The following is a 22,673-nucleotide window of genomic DNA, read 5'->3' as shown; positions in this document are numbered from 1 at the left end:
GTCTCAGTACATCTATTACGTTGGTAGCTATGGAAAAAGTGATTTCTGTGCGCGATGGCAGCAGCACATTCAGGGGAGAACTATGACTGGTTGTTAGGTTTTTGTTGGAATTTTTTGGATGGTATGAATCGGTCTATGCCTATTATTAACCATTCGGTCAAATCTGATACTATAGAGGACACATCCTTTTTAAACATGGAATGCAGAGGTAGATCAGATATGAATGTACGGAAGCTATCCTAGTCAGCCATAGAATATCGATATGCAGTACGGTGGAGAGGTACGTCTGAAGACTTATTACTTTTAATTTTTATCTTAACTGCTACAACAGAGTGGTCAGAGGATCCCAGAGGAGATAGAACGGGACATGAATACAACTCAGGGGAAGTTGTGAGGAAAAGGTCTAGAAGGCTTGCATATTGACCAGGTGTATCGGGCACACAGGTGGGTTCGCGAACAATCTGCGTGAGGTCATAGGCAATGGCAAAATCATGACAAAACCTCCCCTCGTCATCGGTTTTATTTGAGTGGGTCAGCCATTCCACATTATGGACATTGAAGTCACCGCAAATGTGAATGCTAGCCGAAGGATGAGCAGACAGGATGTGGTCAATTTTCTCAGATATGCTCTTAAAGATAGTAACTCCACTGTTGTGGGGGCGATAGAGGGCAAATATAAATGAAGTGGTGTAAGCTAGTGATTGAACTAAGCTGTGGTATAAGCTATGATTGAACGATTAACTCGCAGCTTGAAAGCTTCTTTATATGCAGAGCTTACTAATAATACAAGTGGCTAAAACACCTCTAACTAAAACATTTAGGGCTGTGCACCACAGTAAAGAAAGGTATTGTTCAGCAGTAGAAACCTTGTATGGAGCCACATTGTTGCTACCAACACAGTATTTCTTTGAGGCACTAAAATAATTAAGTGACATCATCACATCTATTAACTGACCACAGAAATAAGAAATGACCAAGATGGCATATTCTCGTTCAGATGAAAAATAAGGTATTTTTACTTAAACATTTAAATATGTATACTCATGTATTTATCCATGATATAGTTAGGTCAGATTCTCTGTAACCAGCATATTGCAGTCCATTTAATTTTGGTAGACCATGTAAAACCTGCAGTATTGGAGGATGCATACTCAGAATTAGCACATCCAATCTTAGTATCTAGACATGACGTGTGAAAAAGATTCTCTACAAAAGATACAGGTTTAGACATAGTTGCAAGATAGCCTAGATGTCTGAATAATTTTGTTTCCAAATAAATATAATGAGTTTATTTTTTTGTGTGTTTCCATTTCCAGATACTCTACATTATGTGAATAGGGATCTTGTAAGGAACAATGTAGATTGACACCAGTTGTTAAGTTGTTATTCCCCTGTAGGTAAACTGAGTAAAGCTACTCCAGGAGAGAACTGGAATTCACCACGGCCAAACAGGTGTCCATATGCTTGGAAATACGAAGAAGTTTGCCTTGTATTCGTAGCCTAACACGTTTGGTAAAGCCCTACAATGAGTAATGTTTATTGTTTGTTTTATAGGCTGTTTATTGCATGTGCAGTTGTGTTATAAGTCGATTTTACTTTTGTCAGCATATAAATGTGTATATTGACTTTGCCTGTATTTTCCTCATGTGTGCTATATAGTAATAAATTAAGCAAATATGTTTCACCTTACAAATGGTAATGGTAAATTAGATAAGAATTAAAATTACTTTTCAAACTAACCGCTGACTTGATATGCTCATCTCACATTTAACTTTAAAATCATTTCATCCGAAATAATCTGTAAAATTAAATCATAAATTATGTTTCTTTTAGTCGTTGCCATTGAAGCAGATATTGAGGCAGGCAAAAACAACGAAGAGATGTGTCAGAAAAGTCTGCAACCAAACATAACCGAGCATTTTACTGAATCATTCAAAGATGAAGTTTTGTAAGTTTTCTTTTTCTTTTACTTTGGCTCTAAAATAAAATAAAAAAATGTTCTTATTTGCAATTTCTTTTCAGCCATACCACAAGGTATTCTAACACTTTTCAGTTTTTATTTTCTGCACATCTCCAAATTTGTTCATGGAATTGGATGACTCAATTTCCATATTTTTTCTTCATTGTATGAATAGTATCTAAGAATCTGGTAAGCCATGCTTTACACAAGCAGATTTTGTGGCTAAAGGACGAAATCAATTGCCTTTGCAATTAAAGCATCCATTCCATCATTTAAAGTATTTAATAACACTTGCACATTCTTCTTTTTATTATTGCTGGAATAAAGATCACTACTAGTCCAATGTTTGCAAAGTCTGCAAATAAAAAATCATGTTTTGATGTTTATTTCACATTATCTGATGTCATCTCCAATGTTGTTAATGTGACTATTTAAAAACATAAATACGCTAGGTTATAGTTTTCAAAAACAAAACTACATGCTAGTATAGTATCAGCGAGCTCTACATTTATTTCTTTTAGTTTATAAACTCAGCCATCAAATTCATTTAACTATTCTTCAATGCTGTCATCAAGCTCTCTTTTGAAAGTTTCCAATACGAAATAGACATGAAAAGATCACGTTTTATCCTGAGGAAATATGCTATCAAGCTTTTCAATCAGCACCTGATATCCTGTGGTTATGCTTATTTTCAACATGTACAGCTTGAGAAGATGCTAGTCATACTCTGCCTGTCAAACAAAAAAGAAATACCCACTTTTCCCCTGACAAGTTTGCATACTGTCACAATTCAAAGTTCTTTTGTAATCTGGTATGATTATTATTTCATTGCTTAATTGTAATAGAGTCATCATATTACATATGAAAAAAATGTTTTTTAGTGTGTTATGATTATTGTTATAGATTCTCAAAATATTACGCTACATTATAATAATCCACTAATTCTTATTTATAACTCATATTGCACATCTAATTTCATAAATTTTCAGAAAAGCCTTAGACATCCTCTACTGAAAATGGAATAACAACTGTACAATGCCATTTTAGTTTCTGTTTGAATTTTATTAAGACTTGTATTAAATTCTTATTTTGTGAATATATGGACTATTCCAGATCCTCTGTATAGAGGAGATTATGGCAGAGTCTTGAAGTAGTTTGGGGGCAATCTTTCTATAACATATTGTTTAGTAATTCTGTATTCACCTACTTTTGTAAATATATTGTCTTATTTATTATCATTCCTTCTCACAACAATTATATAATAAAATCAAATTGTAAATAACCAGTAGCACTCATGTTCCAACATTGACTGAAAATAGTGAGGAAGCCAAAAAACTCCACTGCTGAATCCCATATTAAGTTATATTTTCATTAATGCTAAAGAATGTAAGAATATGGTTCTAAAATGTTGTGATGAGGATTGAATATTCATATTATTTGGATTCTTCAGACTACTGTTCACATCTTGAGTGCTATTTGCACAACATTTTGGTCAAAGTAACCACCAACCTTTTTTAAGTGTACTTTGTCAAACTCAGGAATCTTTCTATTCAATTTGGGAATCTGTACGGAATTTCAAACAGAATCCTTTATTTAATCCACAAAGAAAGCATGCTCTCATTCCATCATCTATGACTGGGTAGAAGTCTTAAGTAATTCACAATTTTATTTTGGGTATCACCCACACTGAGGATTGAGCCTTCAACTTCCACGGCCCTGTCAGTGGGACATTAGAATACACCAACTGCCCCCCTGCAGAGGGTAAAAGTCCCTCGATGGGGCCACCTGTTGGCCATGAATGGCTACCCATGACGGAATCCTGGTGATTGAAGGTCTTGGAGGACAAGTTCATGAACAACACATGACTTTGGCCCTTACTTTGGCTAAATGGGTGGTTGGAGGGGCCCGATCCAATCAATCGGCTGGTCAGGTCAAGCTCTATGTCCACTATTAATGGTTTAGACTAAATAAACTGAAATTTTAAAATTATTAAAAGAAATCCTCTCACAAACAAAAACACAGAAACCAACAAACTTCCATCCTCAAAGCAGACGTTTGAAGGTGCTGGCTAAGGGTCAATCAGCAAGTGAAGAACACAATTTCGATACGGCTGCAAACACAACTTTTTTCACTCTAGATTTGGGTAGTGAAACAAAGGTACTCTTACATAATTTGACCCGAATTCTTGTGAATTCCCGTCAAACATGGATCAGACGAGACCGGCAATTTTCGGTGTCAGCCGAGAGCCCTAACAGACACAGACTAATGAAAAAACAAAAAACAAACCGGAAAAAATACAAATGCAAATAATCAAAAATAACAACAAAAAAAAACTACCTTGAAAAATGAAAATGTTTATTTCATTTTAGTATTTAATTTTTTTTTTTTTAAATATTTATCAACAGAAAGTTTGTAAAAACAAACTTTCTGTTGATTTTTTAACCGTATAATTGTTAGGCATAAGTACAAGTTTTTTTTTTGTTTTGTTTTCTTTTTTGTAACCATTTTTTTTTTTCGGTACTCATCCACTTATTGATCTGTGCTAAAATAACATTATTATTTAAAAGGCCATTCTTAATATTGGGAGGGGAGGGTGTTTTGTACCTATTCTGTACTTTAACCTTACAATTGAATAAAAAAAACTATCATAAAACTAATTAAACTTGGAAATATGATTTAAAAAATAGCGCGGATCAGTAAGTGCATTATATATAAATAATAAATAAGTAACTAATCAGAAAATAAAAAGTCACCTCACCCCCTCAATATCACCTTAAAAATTACTAAAAACATAGCAGAGAAAAAAATTAAATAAATAAAATAAAAAGTTGAGTTAGCGTTTCAACATTTGAACAACGCTCGGTTGACACCAATGATTGCCAGTCTCGCCTGATCCATGCTTGACGGGAATTCACGAGAATTCGGGTCAAATTATGCAAGAGTACCAAAACAAATTTGATGACAGATGCTCGGTATTTCCCACCTGACTGAGTATACTTCCTGTGTAGCCCTGACTCTGTCAAGGCGAATGGGTTTCCCCCTTGACAAATCCCAATATCAGGCTCCGAGTGGGTGAGGAACACAGACAAAGAAAGTCTTACCCATATTTATGTCGAAACAAAACAACAAAAAAAAACCCAAATGTTACTTATCTGACTCTGAAAGTGAAGAAAATCCAGATTTCCCAAGTACTATGTAATAAAGTTACTGGAAGAAACTCTGATGCCAAAAATGTCTCCATTTCTTATTGAAAATTGCTAACTAGGAAAATAAACCCAAAAATGGTAAACAAAAAACAAACAAAAGATGGCAACTTATTGACTGAAATTGAAACAATAAGCCAAAGTCTAAACTTAGAAAATATGAAAACTTTTCATAACATTAGCATTAAAGTCACCCCACACAATAGATTAAATCAATGCAAAGGATTCATCCGAAGCTGGGAACTATCACTTGCTTCACCAGAAGAAATCCAGAATGAACTGAGCAAACAAGGAGTCTTTAAAGAATCTTTATAAAGAAAAACTCAGAAAAAATACCAACCAATACTTATATTATTACATTTTAGCACTCCAAAAGTTCCACCTAAACCTTTTATCCTCATGGGTGACTTTAATGAACTATGAGGAAACAATGAAACGATGGGGAAACAAACAAGCCGAAGAGGTAAAATTATTGCAAATTTTCTAGATGAAAACCAATTATGTCTATTTAACAATGGAACAAACACCTATCTTCACCCTAGCTCCGGAATACTTTCAGCTATTTTTACAGAATATGAATGGAAAGTACATCACAAGACCTGTGGGAGTGATCACTTTTTGATCATCCTAGAAGGTCAAGAACCAGAGAATGACACTAAAACACCCCGATGGAACTTGCATAAGGCCAACTGGGAAGATTTCAAAAAAATGTGCCAAACAAACTTAGTGCAAGAAGCTAATTCAAGAAAAGAAGATGAAATCATCCACTTCATGAACACTCTAAATATCACAGCTGAGAAAAGTATTCCTAAAAGCTCCCCAGCAACAAGATACAACTAGCCTTGGTATAATAAAGATTGCAAAGTAGCACTCAGAGCCAGACAAACAGCAATCAGAAAATTTAATAGCCAACCAAAGAAAATTTAGAAAATTACAAAAAAAAAAAAAAATAGACCCAAAGTTTGCAGAACCATTAAGCAAGCTAAGTAATCAACATGGCGAACTTATGTCAGCTAACTAAATTCAAATACCCATATCTAAACCTTCAAAAGACCCCTCAGATGTAACAAACTACCATCCCATTGCACTTACAAACTGCATGTGCAAAACCCTGGAGTGAATGATCAATAGAAGACTAACCTGGTATTTAGAAATAAATCACCTAATCTCTGAACACCAAGCAGGCTTCCAAAAGGGCAGAAGCTCTATTGACCACATGATCAATTTGGAAACCTATATTAGAGAAGCCTTCATCCTTAAAGAACATGTAGTAACAGTTTTCTTTGACATATAAAAAGCCTTCGATACCACTTGGAAGTACAGAATATTAACAGACCTGAATGAACTAGGTCGAAAAGGCAGAATGCCAACATTTATTAAAAAACTGCCTGAGTGACAAAACCTTCCAAGTAAGACTAGGAAACATCCTATCAAAGTCCGAAAAACAGGAATTGGGAGTTCCCCAAGGTGGAATTCTTTCAGTCACACTTTTTAATGTAAAAATAAACAATATAACAAATAACCTAAATTCCAGAACAAACTATACCATCTATGTTGGCAACCTCATGATAAGTTTTAACATTATTGAACGATACCTACAACTATGCATCAACAAAATAAGCAGCTGGGCTACCAAAAACGGGTTCAGCTTTTCTCAAACTAAAACCAAATGTGTCCACTTCTGCCAACATATAAAAATGCATCCTGACCCTGAGCTAAAAATTAACAATAAACTACCAGTTATAAATCAATACAAATATTTTGGAATCAAAACTCACCTTCATCCCCCACATAAAATACTTAAGAAAAAATTTCAACCAAAGGATGCAACTTGTGAGAACTATAGCTCATACAAACTGGGGAGCTGATCGCAAAACAGTTCTTAAACTCTACCAAACACTGATAAAATCAAAGTTGGATTATGGCTGCTTTATCTATGGTGCAACAAGAAAATCCTACATCAGAGAACTCAATACAATTCACCAAGGACTCCGACTGGCATTTGGAGCATTTACCACTACACCAGTCGAGAGTCTCAATGCAGAAAGGAATGAACCTGCACTTGAAATGAGACCTACAAAATTAGCCTATACAAAACTTGCATATAACACCTCAAGCCCTATATATCAGAGTGTATCTCACCCCAGACACCAAACCCTATTCCCCCCAAAAAAAAGAAAAAGCAATCAAGCCTTATGGTCTCCACATGAAAGAAATAAAAGACAAAGCCAAGATTAACATCTCGCAAATCCACAAAGCTTCTACACCCTGGCTTTCCAGCAACTCTGTAAAACCACTCAAACATCCAAAACATACTACTATATTATTTAATCTTTCCAAACACCTCAAATCCAACACAATTAAACCCATCTTTATAGATAAAATACATGACATCCTTCATGACTATACAGATTATGAACATTTATACTGACAGAGGTAAAAACAAAAAAAGTCGGAAGCTCTTCTATTTATCGGCAGAGAAAAATCCAATAACGCCTACCTGACAAGTATTCTATCTTTAGCACTTAAGCCTAAGCAATAGAGTCTTTTGAACGCTGTTGTTATTAAAACTTAAATTCTTTTCTACAGTTTGCATTTTGGAGACGGAAGTGTTTTTTCAAGATAAGTGACTTCTATATTAATCATACTTTTTATTTTTAGATTCAAATATTAATAACTATATTTTATTTCAGTGTTTAATTTATGTATTTCTGTTTTATTAAATGCTAGCTTTTTTCTCGTCCATAAATGTTTATTTATCTACCAAGTTGATTGCAAAAATAGATTAGGTAATTGTATTCATTTTTATTTCATGAGAGGGGAATCTATCACCATACTTTCCCTTAAATATGTCTGTTAGACTTTTATTAAGTATAATACTTTAATAATTTTTTTTTTTTTTTCAATGGATAGTAGAAAACGTATTGTGGATGCATTATCGGCAGCTCCCGTTACTCTTGCTTCTCCTTATTTGTCCCTCAGTCCTCATTTTTTAATGAATGATTTTTCTGACAAAGGGAGAAGAAAAAGCCTTTTTCTAGGTTGGCAGTATTTTGCGTGAACAGTTGGCAGAGATAGCGGAAATTTTCTGTTTCTATGTCTATCCTTGTAGCCATGTCACTAGTAAGGGTGCTGGAGGTAAACGTTTTATCTGGGCTGACGTTATCCGCCTGATAGTCAGGGACCCGAACCTTGGATAAACCACTAAGGAGGCTGTCCTATCAGCAGGTGCAAAGTACTGGGCCTGCTGTATTGCCATTTGATGAATGGATTCTGGACCATGCAGTAGCTTCTGGTGGGGGCCTCTCGATGCCATATTAGTGGGTAATTGTTACGGCTTTACCTTATCATGTTCTACAAAAAAAAAAGATTCTTCGTTTCTTTTTCTCTCTTAGTTTCCCCTCTCTGTCCTGCTCTAAGTAAATCTGACGACCTAGTCCAAAAATTCCAAAATTCCATCATGACAAGTTTTAAGAAAAAATACATGATTAAACCCGGTTCCCCAACTTCCAACATAGACCCCTACTACCATGTCTCCTTCTCCATCATCAGGAGTCTACGCTCTACCCTTACAGAGGTTGAAACCCAATTACAGGAGACTAAACCAGACCTTTTATTTTTAAACGAAACTGGCATTGGACAGGCTATTTCCAAGACCATCTTAAAGACAAGATGGCCGGTGGGCAAAAATAATTTAATCTGCTGACGTCATCATGGATAGTCCTTACCGGTGACACCGGTAGTCACCGGTAGGCACTCGTAACGTCTTGGAGTCAGTGTAATATTTCTTTTTTTATTAAAATGCCTTCACAGTGAATCGTTCCAAATTGCTGAGGAAATTATCATAAAGGACCAAAAATTGACAGTATTTTCATTTCTGAAAGATAAAGAATTATAATGCAGTAAAAAAAAAAGATTTTACACCATCTCCATTCAGCAAAGTAAGTTTTAACGTGCTCCCCCCCTGTATTTAACACGATGTAACTATAATTTAATTCAATATTATCATCCTAAATTTTTTACCATTCAAAAGAAGAAGCTTCAAATAAATTGCTAATATTAAAAAAAAAAATTTACAGCATACAAAACTAATGAAAATGCGAGACAACATCGATTCTTTAAAACACGTGATTTAAAAATCTAGCAAAAATTAATTTTCCTGAAATTTTTCAATATTTAAAAATAAATTATGCCGGCTGATAAAATTTTTAAACTTTTTTTTAAAGCTAGAAAGATAAAATTTAAAAATACTTATTTATATATATATATGAAACTAAACTAAAAAAAAAAAAACGCGCGTTCACTCGTGGTCTTTTCATTTCATTTTATTAACGTAATTGGGTTTGTATTACTGTACACATAGATTCGAAAAAGTTGTCAAAAAACAAATATATAACAAATAAATGTTATCAAAGGCAAGATAAGTTACTTTTCTACCAAATATTTTTCGTGTTTTTATTCAATGTAACATGTTTATTCAGCTCGAAAAACATAGTGTTTACCGATGTATTCGAAAATTCAAGATGGCGTCTGATTCTCTCTTTAACACAGTAAGTTTGGGATAAGGTGTTATATATAAAAAACTATGCAACATACTATTAAAAACCTGCCGAATATATGTCAACCTATGTCACGGTAACATATATTGAGCGAGTTTTTAACAGTATTTTATCCGGTTTTTTATTTATAACACCTTTTCCCAAACTTACCGTGTTAAAGAGAGAATCAGACGCCATCTGGAATTTTCGAATACATCGGTAAACACTGTTTTTCGAGCTGAATAAACATGTTACATTGAATTAAAACACGAAAAATATATCCAGTTTGGTAGAAAAGTAACGGGTTTGTATTACTGTACACATAGATTCGAAAAAATTGTCAAAAAACAAATATATAACAAATAAATGTTATCAAAGGCAAGGTAAGTTACTTTTCTACCAAACTGGATATATTTTTCGTGTTTTTATTCAATGTAACATGTTTATTCAGCTCGAAAACCATACAGTGTTTACCGATGTATTGGAACATTCAAGATGGGGTCTGATTCTCTCTTTAACACGGTAAGTGTGGGAAAAGATGTTATAAATAAAAAACCGGATAAAATACTGTTAAAAACTCGCTCAATATATGTTACCGTGACATAGGTTGACATATATTCGGCGGGTTTTTAATAGTATTTTGAATAGTTTTTTATTTATAACACCTTTTTCCAAACTTACGGTGTTAAAGAGGGTGTGAGACGCCATCTTGAATTTTCGCATACATCGGTAAACACTATGTTTTTCGAGCTGAATAAACATGTTACATTGAATAAAAACACGAAAAATATATCCAGTTTGGCAGAAAAGTAACTTATCTTGCCTTTGATAACATTTATTTGTTATATATTTGTTTTTTGACAACTTTTTCGAATCTATGTGTACAGTAATACAAACCCACGTATTTTAACAAACTGAAAATATGGATATAAAAAAATGATTTTGCATGTTATTTTTGTTATGTGGTGAAATAATCTTAAATAAGAAACATGATTTTTTCTTTAGGTTAATTATTTTTTTACTGTGCAATATTTCATGAATTTATTAAAAATATTGTTTCTGATTTTGAAAAAAATATTGTGGTTCATTTTGATTAAAAAATATTCATTCGGGCAACGCCGGGCCAAAATATTAGTATATCTATAAAAGCGAACGTGTCTGTCAGTCTGTGTGTCTGTGTACATTTTCCGTCACAATAACTCAGTTAATTTTGATTAAAAAATATTCATTTTGATTAAAAAAAAATATTGTTCATTTTGATTAAAAAGTATTCATTTTGATTTTAAAAAAAGTTTAATTTTAATATTTGTTTATTGTCTTAACTCATATCAAATGTTTTGCTTGTGTTCTGCTTTAAATATTCACAATCTTACATGCATAATTTTCATTTAATTATATTAAATAAACTTCAAGTTTATTTCAAATCAAATCGTGTTCCTTCACTTTTTAAAATGTAATTTATAAGTAATTAAAGAACGCATTCTAATCTTTAAAATCTATAATACAACGAAATATTCAATTGCTAATATACTTAAACAAATAACTTGTGTTTTTTTTAATTATTTTTTTATTATCAATATTAGATGAGTTTCAGTATAAATCGTGTTCTTTCTTTATTTCTTTATTTTAATCCAATTTTGAAGTTTTGTAACGCTGTCTGTAAAAATTACTGTTCATTATTGACAATCTAAGAGTTCCACATATCTTGCTTGTTGGGACCTCGGCGATGACGTCATTTTTTCAGCTGGCCGGCCATCTTTATAACGAAGGCCACGGTATTTCCCTAGAAGAGTTTGCAATTAAAGGTTACTCTAACTTAACTTCTAAATCTGACCCCCAAGATCGCCATGAGCATGGAATATGTGCCTATATTAAAGATGGCTTTTCATGTGGTAGGGACATCTCCAGAGAAGATTCTAACTTACCCTAAATGTGCTTCCAGGTTGCATTAGCTCACACTACTGCATTTATATATACTCTCTATCGCCCCCACAACAGCAGAGTTACTATCTTCAAAAGCATATCTGAGAAAATTGACCAAGTTCTATCTGCTTATCCGTATGTGGAGACTTCAATGTTCACAACGTCGAATGGTTAACCCACTCAAACAAGACCGATGATGAGGGGAGGTTCTGTCATGATTTCTCCATTGCTTATGACCTCACTCAGGTTGTTCATGAACCCACCCATTTGCCCGACAATGACGGCCAGTATGCGAGTCTACTAGACTTTTTTCTCACAACTTGCCCTAAACTCAAGAGATGTGGCCTGTTGGACTTTTTGTAAACTGAAGCAAATGAGTTGGTGAAGGTTGTTTAAGAAATGCATAGAATGCTCATAGTAGTGTTAGAAGTAGCAGCACAGTTAGTGACATTTTTAATGTGTAAAGAGTATAAAGAATTTTGTACTGAATCTATTGCTTTTCATTTGTGTCTTAGATGCATTTTCCAAGTTTTGTACAGTTGATATGCTGTATGCTGATTTTAGTATTTGTCTGTGAAAAATATCCTTGATGTATGGCAGCGAAACATGGTCAGTAATGGTTGAGTACATCGCATACAGTTGAATATGAAAATGATACAATGGATTTGTAATGTGAGTTTTAAAGACCAGCTTAGATCTGATGACTTCAGATGAAGATTAAATAGTATCTGGATATGTGTGTAAAAATCTCTTTAATAGTATAGTCACATTCAAAGAATAGATAACAGTTCTTTGGTTAATAGATGTAGAAAAGTTGAGATGTCAGAGTCACTTTGTAGCGGAATGCCAATGAGAACATGGAAGAACACGGTAAGGATGGACTATAAGATGGATAAATAAAAATCTGGCCACACATAGGTTCATTTGAAAATCAGTTTCTAAAACCTGACCAATACATGCAGCATATAAACAGACATTAAACCGATAATAATAATGATATGCTATAGTAGTAGTAGTAGTAGTAAATCTGACACCAAGTGATATTTTGTCCAAAGTTTAAAGAATGTGCAAAAAACTTGAATTATATTTACAGAGAAAAGTTTTAAATTTCTTTAATATGAAAATATATTTTACATGAATAAATTGTCATTAAATCATCTTCAAATAATAAATCTATCTATCTATCTATCTATAAAAGTGAACGTGTCTGTGTGTCTGCCTGTCTGTCTGTCTGTGTGTCTGTGTACATTTCCCTAGGCAATAACTCTGTCAATTTTTAGTCTACAGACTCGAAATTTGATATACAGGTTACTGAGATTTGGAAAAATCCATGCGATTGGTTTTCGGCCAGAAATTTGGCTGTTAAGGGGTCAAAGTTCAACGATTTGACCTTTGAGAACTCTACCAAACTCCTCCGACAATTAAATAAATGTTAAGAGCTCATAATAGGGGTCAAGTTAAAAAAATTCACCGTTTTTTTTTGTTTTTTTTGCTCAACATACACCTCCAAGCACCCGGGCAACGCCGGGCCAAAATATTAGTATATCTATAAAAGTTAACGTGTCTGTCAGTCTGTGTGTCTGTGTACATTTTCCGTCACAATAACTCAGTTAATTCTCAGTCTACAGACTTGAAATTTGATATACAGGGTACTGAGATTTGGGAAAATGTTTGTGATCGATTTTCGGCCATAAATTTGGTTGGTAAGGGGTCAAAGTTCAATGATTTGACCTTTGAGAACTCTACCAAGCTCCTCCGACAATTTGGGGTCTAAACACTTTAAATTTTAGATATAGGTTCCTTGGACATGGATCTAATTTAATAACTCGATTTGAGCCCAAAACAATGAATTTTAAGAGGTCATAATAGGGGTCAAAGTTTAAAAAATTGACCTTTTTTTTTTGTTTTTTGCTCAGTAAACACCTCCAAACACCCTGGGCAACGCCTGGCACCCATGCTAGTCTATATATCTATAAAAGTGAACGTTTCTGTCTGTCTGTGTGTCTGTGTACATTTTCCATCACAATAACTCTGTAAATTTTCAGTCTACAGACTTGAAATTTGATATACAGGGTACTGAGATTTGGAAAAATCTATGTGATCGGTTTTTGGCCAGAAATTGGGCGTTTAATGGGTCAAAGTTCAACAATTTGACCTTTGAGATCTCTACCAAACTCCTCCGACAATTCCGGGTCTAAACACTTGAAATTTTATATTTAGGTTCCATGGACATGCATTTAACTTCATAACTCGATTTGAGCCTAAAACAATAAATGTTAAGCGGTCATAACAGGGGTCAAAGTTAAAAAATTGACCGTTTTTTTTTTGTTTGTTTTTTTTTGGTTTTTTTTTGCTCAGCATACACCTCAAAACACCCGGGCAACGCCGGACTGAAATGCTAGTATATCTATAAAAATAAACGTGTCTGTCTGTGTACATTTCCCTACGCAATAACTCTGTCAATTTTAAATCTACAGACACAAAATTTGATATACAGGGTACTGAGATTTGGGAAAATCTATGTGATCGGTTTTCGGTCAGATATAGGTTCCTTGGACATGGATCTAACTAAATAACTATATTTGAGCACAAAACAATAGATGTTAAGGGGTTATAATAGGGGTCAAAGTTAAAAAAATAGACTTTTTTTTTTTTTTTTTTTTTTTTTTTTTTGCTCAACATACACTTCCAAATACCCGGGCAACGCCAGGCACCCATGCTAGTATATCTATAAAAGTGAATGTGTCTGTGTGTCTGTCTGTGTACATTTCCCTACGCAATAACTGTCAATTTTAAATCTACAGACACAAAATTTGATATACAGATTACTGAGATTTGGGAAAATCTGTGATCAGTTTTTGCCCAGAAATGTGGCTGTTAATGGGTCAAAGTTCAACGATTTGACCTTTGAGAACTCTACCAAACTCCTCCGACAATTTGAGGTCTAAACACTTGAAATTTTAGATATAGATTCCTTGGACATGGATAATAACTCGATTTGAGCCCAAAACAATAAATTTTAAGAGGTCATAATAGGGGACAAAGTTAAAAAAATTGACCGTTTTTGCGTTTTTTTTTTTTTTGTCTGCTAAGCATACACCTCCAAACACCCGGGAAACGCCGGGCACCCATGCTAGTGTATGATAATTGCTAGATACTAAATGGGATACTAATGTGAAGGTGTATGATTGACATAATGTATACCAACGTTGGTTGTGAATTGGGTATTTTTTGTTAAAATTTTCATGGATTTATTATGGTCATTTACACATTAACACCATCAGAAAATTTATTAACCCACAATTTTCTTCAAGCTATGCATAAAATAGCAACTTGTGTTCAATTGATTGTGAACAATGAATCATTTACAAATAGGAATTTTGCTTTATCATTTAATAACCTAATAATATCAAGATATCATATAAATCTGTCCAGACTTAATTCTCTGAAATTTAATGTTAATTGAGAATATTTAATTGAAGTAAATGTATCTATTTTAATGGCCTTATGCGAGATCATGATTCATGGTTGTTTGATCACTATTGACTGTCTTAATGTTGTGCCTGTATTTGATATTTAAAGTTCTTAATTTCCCTTAATTCTCATTTCGGTTGATGGTGGCCAAGAGATAACATTTCTAGCATATGGAGTTAAAGGTAACTTTGTAGTTGGATTTGAATTTCCAAATCAGTAGCAATCATCATTTCCTGCACTGAAGATTGCAAAAGTATGAAAAGCTTGTGTCTGTAGATATAAAAATAATTATTTATAATTATATATATGTATAATATTTAGCCGCATTAGACTTTTACATTCACTATTCAACTTTAAAGAATTACGATCTGGAGAGAACTTATGGGCTGATCCAATAGTTGGTATGCCAAAAAATAGAAACCAAACCAAGAAAACATTATTGCAGTTTTGAATACAAGTGATCGATTAAGATGCTGTAGGTGAGCACCTTTAATCCATTCGAAATTGACATGAGAATTTAATTACTGTAACATGATGGTGGTTACATATATCCATTTTCAAAATAATCAGAAATTTTATCAACAAGCATTAATTTATAATTTTGGAATAGAGAAAAGTTAATAAGGACTGGTATTATCATTGTTTGTATTTTCTAAGAAAATACACACACTTTTTGATAGTCGATATGAACTAGAGATATTTTAGTTGTAGCAAATATCGTTTCTCCAAAAAATATATGAATGTAAAAAGAAGTAAATGCCTTTATGTATTCCTCTATAATGAAAGTCACAAGTACAAAAAGTCAAAGTGGTTGAAGAAAAAGATGAATCACTTGAAAATTAGCATAGAAAATCGTTTTTAAATTTGCTGTTTTCCATAATATTTTATGTTTTTGTGGCTTTTTTTTTAATTCTGATTATATTTTATGACTTTCAATTTTATTTTGTGATGATTTTTTATGCCTTTGTGATTGTTTTATGATTTTGAGATTTGCTTATAATTTGTTGACTATTTTTGTGATTTTGTAAACGTTTTTGATGACTTTTACATAAAGTATGACTTTTTTATGGTGATTTACCCCTTCAGTCTGAAGAAGAATAAAACTAAAATATTTTTAATCTGAATCATGCTTCTTTATCGTTCATGACCAATTAAAAAAATTGAAGAAGTTGGCAGATATGTGTGTTTTGCCTCCAGATATTTGCTCTCTCTTGGTAAAAGAAAATAAGAAAGTAAGCACACAGGTCTCAGATAGAGTCCACCTTATATTTAAGATTTATTTTCACTGATTGCAGGTATCAGTAGAGTAGTTTTAGAAGAAGGCACTTTTTATAATTTTTCTATTTTATCAAGTAACTGACGATAACCTAATTATCTTTCTTTTCTTATTGATGAAAATTCTTAAAATGCAAAAATGAAAATGATCTAAAAAAAATAATAATAACAACAGTAGAGCATATTAGGTGAATTTATTGTTGGTTAAAATTCGGTATCTTTTATCATTTAGCTAGAATGACTATACTGAGGAACAATATTGAACTCTCTTGAGTTCAAGTTTCACCTGATTTAGATTACAATTGACTGATTTCAAAAGTTCGTCTATGTTTTTCTTTACAACCTACTTTTGAGATAATAACATGTTGGAGCATAAAGTAAAATTCTCTATAAAGTAAACACATACAAATATAAAATTATACATTTTTAATGACTGGCTCGCAATTTCACTTCTAATAGCAATAGCCTGTACATGAATATCATAAATAAAAACATTAGTAAGAAAATATGTTTTAAACATTTGACATAAAGATCTACTTCACAGATCTCCAGCAACAGTATAGCTGGAAATGTCTTCTCAATTATTAAATCATTTCTCTCTGATAGGTTCATAAAATAAGTGGTTGATGGGTAGAAATTAGAGGCTCACAGTATTAATGCTGTAGTCTCTCAGAGGTTCATCCTCTCTTCCTGATCTATGTCAATGATCTCCCAAATCACATCTTAAGATCATGTGTAGACATTTATGCTGATGACACTACCATCTATAGCAACACTTCAAAGGCTGTAAATGACAAACTTCTCTGATTCTCTCTCCTCTGATCTTGAGCACATAGTACAATGGGGAAAGAGGTTGCTTGTTAATTTTAATACATCTAAAACCAAGCTTCTATCTTTACGTCATCAACACTTTGATTTCCATCTGGCATCAATTGAAATGAATGACTGCCGTCTTGGGCAGGCTCCATGTTTCGACAAGCTTTTGGATCTGACCTTTATTCTTGATCTGACATGGAACTCGTACATTAAATCCATTGCCAAAGTCACTGGAAAAATAGTGGGATCATTCGACTGCTCCAATAGATAACTCACTGCTGATGCAATTCTCTGCCTGTATAAAAGCCAAGTACGTCCAAGGATTGAGTACTGTTGCCACATCTGGGCAGGAGTTGCTAGAAGCAACTTATCCTGCCTTGACAGAGTTCAAAATAGATTTTATAGCCTAGTGAGAGATGTTCTTTTCTCTTCCCTGCAATCTCTTTCCCACAAAAGAGACATTGCAAGCCTGTCTCTGCTTTATCGTTATTTTCATGACACATGCTCATTTGAGTTCCAATCTATAGTGTGACCTTGTACGTGGTCTTACATGACCTTGAACCTCTGATCGCAGCCCAGTTATGATCTGCACCCTGGTCGGTACAGTTATGATATGTCGACTGGGCAACCAGGTCTGCCAACCGTTAGTATGTCGCGTCACCCAGTGAGTTCTTCGTTAAGGCGTTGGGGATTCTTCTCGGATGCTCGGTCCTCAAGGCCTGTTCTCCGTGGATCGTCTAGTTATTCTGGGTGTTCGTTGACGGATACGGTGTCACAAATGGCAAATAAAGAAATATACACATATAGGGATCAATGCACATCAGCAACAAAACTCCGGAGGTTGGTTAATATAATATATATTTCAGAAATTCATAAAAGAAGTATTTACAGCATATACATATAGTTGACAATTAATTCAAGCAAGCAGTTAGTTCTACAACTGAGCTTCTGTTGTTGAAATACCTGGTCGGTATCGCGGATTTTGCGTAATTCTCGTTAAGTGATCGACACGTTATAAGCGTTGAGTTATCAGGCAACAAGCGAGAGGGAGAGAGAGGAGAGGTGATTTTGCCGAGACGGAACAACTCGACTTAGCTCTCTTTGACTCTGATTCCCAATCTCAGACCCGGACTCTGACTTAATCTCTGATTTTTCATTTCTTTTATAATACAATTATGGAAGGATGACGACACCCATGTTCGTCATCGACCAATCAAATTGCTTGATTATAATTCGACGGGGCCTTTTCTCATTGGTTGATTATACTTCGACAGGGCCCTTTTTCATTGGTCCATTTCCAAAATTGGATTGACTCTTCCTTTAATTAACGCCCAACTTACACGTTGTATTATTTAACTCCTCCCTGGCTTACTAATGGAATTTTTCCATATCAAGGAAAATTATTTTTCCTTTGACTTAAAGTAAATCACGCGATTTTATTTGTTTTAAAATTATCTATTGATCTCATTTTTCGCTTTGATAATTCAAAGGAATTTTAGTTTATCTTTGAATTAAGTTCTGGTTGTCGGCCATTCCATTATATCAGACATTTTGATTACGTCAAAAGACCAAGAATGCATTTGTCGCTTTGAACTTATCGGACAACACATTTTCCCATCCGAGCAAAAATATTTCATAACTTCAATTTTCGTTCGACGTGATTCACCAAATGACAATTCTCGATACGTCATAAAAATATGTATTATTGTTTTGAAATTTCGGACAATTCATTTGTTTTCCTATTCTTTGTTCTAAAACACAATGCCGAGTCACTGCGTGTGTTTCTTTCAGATCAAAAACAACCTGACTTTTTCAACTGTCAAACTCACAGATCAAACTTGGCTCATAGTTTTGCCAATTGCAGGTGTGCAATCCCCAATTCTCTGGTTCTTGTACAATTATGATTTCGGCTATTTCAGATCAAACGCCTGTGTATTTTGGCTAAAATATTTTGTGCATTCTTTTTCGCTTTTGAAGTTTAGAATGTGATTTAACTTTTCGCTACAAAGGCGCTTTTGCCGCCGCCATCTCAACAACAGACTTAGCTCAGAATTTATTGACAAAAAAAAATTAATAATAATTTTTATTCCTTCAAAACCCGATCATCGTCCGGGAACAAAAAATTACTTTTAACCAAAAGAATCACTTTTAACCAAAAGAAACGTCACATCAACCCTACAGGTCTGATGTGGCCTCTCTTCAGTGTTACAATAGTACCTCCTTGCCAAACTTTTATGAAAATGCTCGTCTAGCTGAAACCACTATCAATAATTTCTCCCACTCTTTATCTATGCCTAAACCTAAATATAGATTTCATGAACAAAGCTTCTTTCTTAAAACTGCACACCTGTGGAACTCTCTTTCATTTCCCTGCTTTCCAGCTAACTACAATATGATTGTCTTCAAGTCCAACATGAACAATTTCTTGGTGGTCTGTCCCCTTAAGTAATTCAATTTTCCAAATTTCTATCACTAACGATTACTACAATATTGTGTCAATAACCCTTATCCTCAAGTGACTTCCAAACTTTGATAAGTGCTGACTCTGGTGACTCCTTTGTTAAAAAAAAAAAAAAAAGAAGGATACTTTGTAACTAAAAACTGATATAATACAGAAAAAAAGACGGGGTCACTTTTGGATTCAGAAACCACAAGTGAATTTAAAGAAGTATAAAATATTCCTAAAAAAAATTTTTTATTCCTAATTGTGTATGAAGATAATCAGAGATTTTGACTTACCCTGAACAATGAATTGGAGTACTTTTTCTTTTTTTACTGTGTTTTTAAATAAATCTTTTAAATATATATTTAAAAATACAGTAAAAAAGAAAAAGTACACTTGATAACAATTAAATACAAAATAATTGATCATACACAAAAAGAATTTGTGGTTGCTAATAGAATGAAAGTTTAGTGTTGAACATAAATGTCATTATTTATGTTTAAAAATAAGTAGTAAATGAACTAATGACAAGTTTTCTTCTTTCAGGAAAATATTTAAAAGAGAAAATGGTGAATACAACAAATGCTATGAGAAACTGAAGGTGGAGTACGATGGTTTAGCATCATAAAGTTTCATTTCCATTGTCGGCACATTCGTGCCATGGCTACTCTTGGCCATTATGTTTATTTTGTAAAGTTGATGTTATTTAATGCATTCTTTTCAATTAACTTTGATTGACTCTAATGTTGCTGTACAAAACCTCTTCACATTTTTTATATTTCGAATGGAACTTGTTAAAAAAGAAATTTTGAATTACCATCAATCTGAACATGAACGCAGTAGTTTTCTTTTCTTTTTTTAAGGAAAACGGAATTGTTTCATTATATGTAAGACGTTTTAGTAATAAATAGATATTTTGTTGTTGAAAATTCTATTATGATTTCCTTTCACTTAACTTTTACTCAACTTAAAGTCATTCCCTATTCAGTTATATTTATTAGGGTCAGTACAATGCTTTTTCAGGAAAACAGAATTCTAAAAATGCAGACCAAGTTACATGATTAAGAATAAATATTTTCCTCATTTTAAGTGGATATAATAAAGAACAAAACTATCTCAAAATGAAATTGATTATATTTCTACAAAATACATTAAAATATTTTTGTTTTAATGAGCTTTAAAACATTATATCAAACAATGGTCTATTGTAGAACATCGAAAGTCACCAAAACGTTTAATCTTTTCATAAAAAAGCTGATCACTGAGTTAAAAAAAAAAAAAATTTGAGAGTGGAGAATTTTTTTTTTACTCATTGCATACTCGCATATATTAAAGGGAAATAATCATGTCATGAATTATTTTCTTTTCATTTCATGTTTTGTTGATTGTGCAATTACATTAACTTCATGTATTAAAACAAAGCATATAAAAATGAAAAGTCATTAAAATGTTGCATTTCTTTTTAAACAAGTCAGTCATTTTTTTTCTTTTATTATCAGACATCAGATAAAGCTAGTTGTCAATCTATAGATGGTGTCATTCTCAGAAGTATTCCATGAGTATTTGTGTCATCTGAAATCGAATTTCATTGATTTTATTTATATCCCTGAGAGATGTGACGATTGATAGAGAAAATGAACATACTAGAGAAATCAAATAACCAATGAATAAAAAATAACATCATAAAATCTAGCAGTTGAAACCTGTTTCATCTTTCTAACTCTACTAGAGAAGCACAGTTCATACAGCAAATGTGGGATACTTTATCCATTGCCATATATAATTGTATTTGATCAATCCAACATCTCCTCCATGTAATCTAATATGGAATCAAGGTATTTGTTCATGTTCTTTCTCTCTTTAGTTAAAAGTAGACAAAGTTGTTTTTTAAGCATAAGATAAGTAGGTTCTTTGCATTACATATTACTTAGATGTGCTTTTAGGTTCAATATAGAAATAATTTACCAAATGAGAAAAGTTAGATATTATTGACTAGAATTTTAGCCAAGCTTCAATTGTTGCTGTGGATAAAACTATATATCACATTGGATGAGTTATAACTATATGAGTAAGAATGAATGATTTTAAGTTATGACAGTTACTTTTTGGAAATTAGAACTTATTTAGATGATGTTGAATCATTTTTCCTAGCAAACACCCCAGATATCTTGGCACTAAGTGAAACTAACTTACACTCCTCCATCCCCTCTAACCTCTGTAACATGCCTGGTTATCTCTCACTTTGCTGTAAAGACTCCAACAACCATATGCATGGACTTGGAGTCTATATTTGAAACACCCTCCCCTTGACTAGAGAATAAAAACTAGACTATGACGACTAGGCCTTTATGTGCTTTAGACTTAACATGCAACATAGCATTAACTATTTATATCTTCTCTACCACTCTCCCTCGACTCAGAACTGTACTCTAATCAATCAAGTCTCTGACAGTATAGATACAGCACTTTCCTTCGATACAGAAAGTTCTATAGCAAACCTCACTTTCCCCAATGGTTTACTTCTACTTGTGCAGCTGCCATTGCTCAAAGGCAGTATGCATACCGCAGATTTATCCAACATAAGTATAGTACAGACAAAAGTTTATTGAAGCTAGAAGTAATTGTAAGAAAGAAATAGCAACAACTAAGAGAGAATACACCTAAACCACCAGAAAATGCATCAAAACGTAAAGATTAAGAACTCGTGATTTCTGGAAAATCTACAATTGTATAGTAAATAATGGGGAATCAACAATTCTCCTACTATCCAACAATCATGAGGTTGTTTGCACAGCAACCAAGAAGGCTAACACGCTTGCTAGTCGGTTTGCTTCAAACTTTACATTGGATTCAACAAACCATTCCTTCCTTGATTTTCCTTTGTGGCATGACACCACACTAGAGAATCTGAAAATCACTCCTTCTCAGGTGCATGATATCATAAAAAAAAACCCTAGACACCTCAAAAGCATGTCGACCCGATCTCATCCCGGTTGTATTATTAAAAAAATGTTCCAGTGAGGTTGCTCCAGTTCTCTCCA

At 33.3% G+C, this 22,673-nt stretch overlaps 1 protein-coding gene across 1 annotated transcript in view; it reads left to right on the top strand.

The window, feature by feature from the left end:
- LOC145288248 (uncharacterized) overlaps positions 1-20,566 on the top strand; it is a 600,777-nt gene extending 580,211 nt beyond the window's left edge. The window contains exons 9-10 of the mRNA XM_080136286.1: positions 1,834-1,948; positions 20,179-20,566. The gene's annotated coding sequence lies outside the window, so the exon portion shown is untranslated. The remainder of the gene's footprint in view (positions 1-1,833; positions 1,949-20,178) is intronic.
- The last annotated feature ends 2,107 nt before the right edge of the window (positions 20,567-22,673 follow it).

Source organism: Euprymna scolopes, chromosome 11 (genome assembly GCF_053919585.1).
Source record: "Euprymna scolopes isolate OS-2025 chromosome 11, ASM5391958v1, whole genome shotgun sequence".
NCBI classification, from domain to species: Eukaryota; Metazoa; Mollusca; class Cephalopoda; order Sepiida; family Sepiolidae; genus Euprymna; species Euprymna scolopes.
Note: the sequence above shows the minus strand (reverse complement) of the source record. Positions and strands in the feature narration are given on the sequence as shown.